The sequence below is a fragment of the Scardinius erythrophthalmus genome (assembly GCF_964197995.2).
Source record: "Scardinius erythrophthalmus genome assembly, chromosome: 12".
Lineage (NCBI taxonomy): Eukaryota > Metazoa > Chordata > Actinopteri > Cypriniformes > Leuciscidae > Scardinius > Scardinius erythrophthalmus.
Window position 1 is genome coordinate 14,808,814 of NC_138232.1, and position 8,292 is coordinate 14,817,105.

Genomic DNA, 8,292 nt, shown 5'->3' on the forward strand with positions numbered 1-8,292 from the left:
CAGCAAACATAAACTAAAATATGCTGATATTACATTAACTTTACCTTTAAAGTCATGAATTACAGAAAAATGTTGAAAAAAAATATGTAATTGAAAGAAAGATATGATACATCAAAAGGCAAAATATGTCAGGTATATTGTAGAAAAAGACCTTTACAAACCTTTCCTAATGCACTCAGAACAGTGATTTCTCCTCCGTTTGGGCTCCTCTGCTGTTCTCATCATAAATGTATATTAGCTGCCTCAAAAGGACTGAGAGCTTTGCATAACATCAGGTCACATCAGGAAAACGAGAACAATATTAATTCAGCAAATCCTTCTCATGAAGACCTATGATGTCTATCTTTAAATTTGTTTTTTACATACAAACTAGCTCTGTTGATATCAAAAATAAACTTGGACGTACTAAAGACGGAAATATGAGGCTCTGGAACATGCAAAAAAGGCAGAATAAGCCATGTTGTCCTCGCGCGTTCCCTCTCACATGTGCTTAGCGCGTGAAAACACCACCACAGAACAACCTTCCTGCCTGCCCTAGATTTTTTTATCTCTTTTACACTTTAGTTTCCATCTTCAACTTCAAAGTGTTTCTGGGGAAAACCCATTGACATAGGCTTGATAAGGAGAATCTAAGATACAGAGTAATTCAAAGAATGCACGAAATAACAGTATACAAATAAGCAGAGGTGTTTCTTAATATATATTATTTTATAAAAATAATAAACTCCACATAAACGGTGGGAACGACTGGCATGTTGTTGACTGTAAAGGTGTGGAAAATTGAAAATGAACAAAACAAAAGAAAACAATGTGGTTAGTGCCATACCCACCATTACAGTTTGTGTGAAACTAGCACATATAAACCACAGGAAAGACCACAAGTCTTAAATAAATAAAGTAAGGAGGAAGAAAAGATTCAATATTAGGATAATTATTGCATGTTAAACTTTATACATTTACTTGTGTTACTCAGAAATTTGCCGACAAAACCTCTTGCAATAGTTACTCATTTCCTTTGTCACTTCAAAGCATTAGATTGCACAATTGCTGACCTATAATGATGTTATCTCAGGAGTCATCTATCTTTAAAAGCCCTCTGTTAGACTACTTTAAGAGCTTTTGAAGTGGGGAGAAAGATTCATAACCTGTAATAATGGATGATTTATTAAATATCACATTAAAAATATGTGTATAAATAAATGCCTCATTCTAAAAAGAATAATGAAGAGAAGAAGTCAAGAAAGAGTTCAAAAAGCAACTTTATCATATATATGTCCTCATTTTGTAACATAAAAACATCAAGCGTGCGCAAAATGTGGTTTTTTGACCTCAATTCGTTTTTCAGAAAATCAGTCAGCACCTGCTTCTTTAAACTGTTAATACCTAGAAAATGGAGACATGTTTAAACTATCTAATGGGCGATCTCAAATGTGGGCAATACATTTATGACTTAATACAAGAATTTTACTTGTAGAAGTGCTATTGTACGATTTTTGTTTTTTATCTGAAATGCAAATCTGGTTTGTAGGAGAATTTACTTGTGGTCCAATAATCTGTGCACACAGTTTGTAATCTGTATACTTTCAGTTTATGAACTGTATTTACGGTTCTCTCAGTTGAATAATTTGTGCCCACATATTTATAAACTGTACTGACAAATTTATAATCCGTACCTTCAATTTAAGAATTGATATGTACAGATTTGTGCACCCTCAATGTTGCATTTCACGGAATAAGCACCCTTTAGGGTTGCACATTTAATCCAAAATATAATCATGATTACGATTCAAGCTGCTGTGATTGTTTATAATAGTATTATTTTTATATTTACCTAAAACGTTAGTACTTATAATATGTTTATGTTGCATTGAGCATTGTAGCCAATCACAGACATGTCTGATTTTGGTGACAGGAAAATCTTTAAAGGGGGGGTGAAATGCTATTTCATGCATACTGAGTTTTTTTACACTGTTAAAGAGTTGGACTCCAATGCTAAACATGGACAAAGTTTCAAAAATAAGTTGTACGTTTGATGGAGTATTTCTGTGGCAAAAATACTCCTTCCGGTTTGTCACAAGTTTCGGAAAGTTTTTTTCGAGTATGGGCCTGTGTGATGTCAGATGGAGCGAAATTTCCTTATATGGGTCCTAAGGGCACTTCCCCCGGAAAGGCACTCGCGCACCCGTAGACCAGAGCGAGAGAGCGAAAGCAGTACGCCATCAAAGCGCTGTGCTCAACAGGACTTCCCTGCATTTCGACGATGATTTTTTTTTTTTATAAACAAGGCCCAGTTCGATGCTCTAATGCTTAAGGATGGAGCAGTCCCAACGATAAAGGTTCACGGTCGTGCGTTGGAACCGCAGGCGGTGAGTAAAACCAAAAAACTGCTTCAAATGTCTATGTGTTGTTAGCTAACGGCGCGTAAGCTTCGCCCACACGGCACGCCTCCAGCCGCTCGTTTTTTTCCGGAAAGACTCGGATCAGCCTATCTTTCTTTTATAAATATAATAAAACTAAAGACTTTTTGGAGATATGAAGGATGCAATACTACTCTTTAGGTACTCAAGATTAACATGAGATTGACTGAAAATGAGTGTTTCACCCCCCCTTTAAGAGGATCACTAGCTCAGAGCAACTGATGGTGATTTCAGATCACTTCTTTACCCAATTCTTGCATCCCCTGCTACTTCACCATGCAGATTCAAAAACATATATCCTAAAAGCCTTTCCAGATTTTTTAGAAATGAAAGGATTGGTGAGTCATTTTCTAAACTAACAAGTGGGTGAATGTTGCTCCACATTGTTAGAAAGTGTCGAATTCTGATCCTCAGACAATGGTATCAACTTGGTATCAATAAATGTTGATCGTCGTAAAGCTTCAGCACAATCACATTTCTGCATCTTTTTTTGTTGTTTGTGACAACCTTGTCAGCACCTTAAGTTCTTAATAATGAGCAGTCTTTTTTGTTGGTTTGAGAAACAGGTCTTAGTCCATCAAAAACAAATGATGTTAGTTAAAGCTGCAGTCCGTAACTTTTTTGGGTTGAAAATTATCCAAAATAATTTTTTGAGCAAGTACATAACCAGCCAGTGTTCAAAACTATCTGCTTGCCTTATATAGATTATATATATATAGATTATATAAATTATGCTAACTAACTGCATAAGTGTGCACACCCCTGAAAAAGTAGTTTAAACACACTTTACACCCTTTTATTATCATAGCACACAGTCTGTTTGCATATAAGTCTATTAGCTTGGAACATCTTGACTTATAATGTTTATAATAATACATATAATATTTCCCCACTCTTCTTTGCAAAAACGTTTTTGTCAAATTGTGAGGTCATACTATGGATTGATATTCCAAACAATTTTCAAAAGGAACTGCAAACTGATAACACTATATGATATAATTAAAATCGCATTTGGAATCTGACACCAAACATTTTATCGATATTTTAAACTGCTGCATGAACGCTGGCAACAACATTTATCAAACATAGGTTAGGTTTAAAAAATTGTAAGATTTAACAATGACCTTACAATAGGCTATGTATTCCCTAATTGAAAATCTGACCTTTTCAGTGTTTAAGTGCTATAATCGGTCCCCGGTTAATCAACCAACCCAGAAAACGTGAAAAGTGACAACCCAGTAACTTTGTTTTGGTAAGCCTTTCTCTGAAAGCATGTCAAAAAATAAGCCGATCAGATTTCTCTTTCCTTCTGACGAGGAATGGGATCCTATTATAATATTCCCGCCCCTTAATCTGCACGTTTCCACCCACGGTGCCGCCATTTGGTTTAATGTAATGGCAAAAGTTTGAGCAAAGCATGCAAACTGTTCTGTCGTTGACTCGTTGGCTGCACAGACAAGCACAGAACACTATTTGACCAAAAAAAAAAAAAACAGCTGTCTTATTAATACCTCAGGGAACTGTGCCAACTTGTGTAAAAGATAAATGTACAAGACAGTACATGCAAGTCGATGAGATGAATCACTGTAACTCCACAACAACTACATAGATCCACTAACCATTTTAGACCGTCTAAAAGTTTCAACCTCTTCCTGAGTCTCTCCTCAAGGCTGCACTCCGCTACTGGTTATTTTTGAGATTTTGGATGAGTCAGATTAGTGTTAGCTGGAGACAGGGGCGTAGCACCAAATTTTGGGCCCTGGGTACAAACCATCTTGCTGGGCCCCCGTACCAAATACCATAGTGATACCAATGGGTGGGGTATTGCATTTTTAATCATAAAAACACGTAAAATGTAAACAAAATAAGCCACACTCTGATTAATATATTTTTGTTTTATTGTCAAAAGTATAAGTTAATTGATGATTATTTGTCTGTTTAAAATAAATGCAGACTATAGAATCACAGGGTACACTAACCGCCAAACTAGACATTCAGTCTTTGAATTACGTTTTTAAAATTAGTAATTTTCAATCATTAAGATGTGCATTAAACTGAGAACAATTCTGTACTTAATGTAAGAGCGTGCGCGAGCTAATTTGCAAAGCAATGCGGTAAAATAGGCGCTAATGATCTGTGTTTTTGCGGTGTTAGATTTTGACAATGGAGGGAAATATACAGTGTTTTCATGTAAACATCTGATTTCTGCAGAGTAAGATTACGGTTAACACCTTTAAATATTACATAAATGTATTATTTTGTATTTTTATTAAACTTATTGAGTGTAGGCCTATAAATCAGCAGCAAAAAGTAATTCTTGAAAAAATCTGCACAGTAATTTTATCAAATCTACACGTTAATAAAAACAAATTGCTATTAGTACTCTTATAAAATTCAATTAGGCAATCATACATTTCTCAATTTTATATTTATATATTAATGTCAAGAATTTAGAAGTGTATTTATATAGCCTACGCTACACTACACAGAAATAATACACAATTAAATTATGCTTATTTGAAATGCATTGAGCAGGCTAGGTATGAAACGCTTCAAAACAGAGCGCACAAAGCGCGTATGCGCATCGCAGGTGCAGAATGATGTGCTCAAAGCGACATGGAGTCACAGCAAGTGTGCATTTAAAAGTTCACGGCACAAAGCGAAGACATGTCGAGCGCACATATTCTAGTGTTTATCTGTCCAACAGTTTATTGATCATTTGTTTCTTCAGTTTTAAATTCCAGTTATTGTGCGTCTGATGCCGATTCATAGTCCTTGTGATCTAACAGGCACACGGTAGCGAGTCGTTTAAAAACAGCAACAAACTCCAACAAAATAAAGTCATTTTATGTAAATCCACAGCCTTTTCTCTACAGATCAAGCATTATAATGTTAATATATCATATTGGAGAGAGTTTTACCGTGCATCCTGCTGTAACCGGCAGAGGCGCGCGCGCTGTTTGAATAACGTTAGTTAAGTTAGCTGTTACTGAATGGAGATTGACAGCCGCAGAGGAGCGAAAACGAGTTTCCGTAAACTTTAATGATGTAATACGACATCTGTCCCTCACATTAAGCTATGGAATGGCCTCAGATGACTTTGTCACCCAAACTGACGTGAAAAAAGCGCGAGGCGCCGAAAAGCGCGCTGTTTGCATCCCTGTATGTATGGTGTGATACTATAAAGTATTGGTATATTATTCAAACAGAGTACGAACATAAATGTATGCTATTCTACCTGGAGTAGATATTTATGTTAAAACAATGTCAATGCTCGATGATGCATTTGGAGCTCACCTTTCTTTTCAAAAAACTGAGTGAGCAACTGCTTGCCCTCATTTGCCTTTCTCTCTTTAATCTTCTTTTCTTTTCGTTTTTTAGCCCCTTATTTTCCTTTCTTAAGGAAAGACATGACTCTTCCCCTGTCTTCCTAATTCCTATCACAGCTCACTCCAGCTCCTCCTGTCTCTCATCAACTGATTCACCGCGGGTCCGTAGCAGAAGCACCTGACCTGCGGGTCGTACCATTTACATTGGTTCGAGAGGGGTGGTGGGGCCCTGCACAGCATGAAAATCACTTTTTTATACCAAACCAGTGCCTAACTACAAGTTTAGTTTTGCACAGGAACTTTTTTATTTGTACATAAATGTTATAAAAATGTTAGTGCATGTATATGTATGTATAGAAAACTGACTTCTAAGGGCCCCCCCCTGCCTCGGGCCCTGGGAACTCGGTACCCTTTATCCCCCCAGTCCGACGCCCCTGGCTGGAGACCGAAGCTCGTGTAAAGGATCGTCTTCTGAACAGAACAGCAGGGGAGCAGCAGCTCATTTGCATTTAAAGGGACACACACATGCAAAAAGAGGCAAATTTGACAAGATATATATTATTATAATAAATGATCTGGGGGTATTTTGAGCTGAAATTTCACAGACACATTCTGAGGACACCATATATTTATATTAAATCTTTTGAAAAGAGGCATACTATGTCACCTTTAAATTATGAAGTTTGGAGAAACTCTCATGGCTAAAATTGAGGTTGAGGGGACCATGAATAGGTGGCTCTATCATATAATAATTGTATAATTCAAATCCCTTAAAGGATTGCATAAATTAGCAACCAGAAACACTTCCAACAACACCCAATGTATACTTGTTTCATCGCAAGAGGAATGGCATACGCTAATATTAGGCTTTCTGTCTCATTCTTATCCCTAGGTTACCATTGTAAGCCGGATCAATCCAGACCAGGTGGTGGACCTGGACCCTAAGACAACCACAACAGCACTGACTGTCAGCAGAGATTATGACAACTAGAAAAAACACATGTGAAATAGACCTCATCGACATGAAAGCCATCGGCATTCGGCACAGATCCTCACTGATTCCTCAGTAAATACAACAAGAACAGACAAGTCCACTGCACAGACCCCTTTGGCCAGCTTTATGTATCCAGATCTTTAAGCAGAAGGAGCTGAATTAAACTCTGAATGATATCAATCCAGAATTCTGACTTGTGATGCAGCCAGGCAGGGCCGGCCCTGAGCAATTTGCTGCCCTAGGCAATATTTTACCTGGTGCCCCATGCATCGCAGCCCATTTTACCCCGTCATTGTGTTCATGATTATTTAACACACACACGCACGCACGCACGCACGCACGCACGCACGCACGCACGCACGCACGCACGCACGCACACACACACACACACACACACACACACACACACACACACACACACACACACACACACACACACACACACACACACACACACACACACACACACACACACACACACACACACACACAACAGCCTAAACAGAAATACCAAGAGCATTACATCTAACATTCAAGTCAAGTCCCCATTATCTTATATAGCACGTTTTACAATACAGATTTAATGTGAACTTTGCTATTTTGAATAAACCTGTAAATAAATATCATTACTAATTTTGGAAAATCAATTTTAAAAATGCCATATACAGTACAGTCAAAAGTTTGGAAACATTACTATTATTAAAGTTTTTGAAAGAAGTTTCTTCTGCTCATCAAGCCTGCATTTATTTGATCAAAAATACAGAAAAAATAATAATATTGTGATATGTTATTACAATTTAAAATAATTGGTTTTCAATTTATTATACTTTAAATTCTCATTTATTTCTGTGATGCAAAGCTGAATTTTCAGGATCATTACTCCATCCTTTAGAAATGATTCTATTATGATGATTCATAATCAAAGTGGAAACAGTTCTGCTGCTTAATATTTTTCCATAACCTGTGATACTTTTTATGATACTTTGATGAATAAAAAAAAAAAAGAAAAAGAAGAAACTGTTTTAAAAATAGAAATCTTTTGTAACAACAATATACACTACTGGTCAGTAATTTGGGGTCAGTAATTTTTTTCTTTCTTTTTTTGAAATAAATCAATACTTTTATTCAGCAAGGATGTGTTAAATTAATAAAAAGTGATCGTAAAGAAGATTTATATAATTAGATTTTTTTATTTTTTTATAAATGCAGTTCTTTTTAACATTTTATTCATCAAATATATTAGGCAGCAGAACTGTTTCCAACACTCATAATGAATCATCATATTAGAATGATTTCTAAAGGATAGACTGGAGTAATGATGCTGAAAATTCAGCTTTGCATCACAGAAATAAATGATAATTTAAAGTATAATAAATTGAAAACCAATTATTTAAATTGTAATATCACAATATTATTATTTTTTTCTGTATTTTTGATCAAATAAATGCAGGCTTGATGAGCAGAAGAAACTTCTTTCAAAAACATTAAAACTAGTAATGTTTCCAAACTTTTGGCCTGTATTTATCCCCCACAAAACTGCACAACTGTAGAG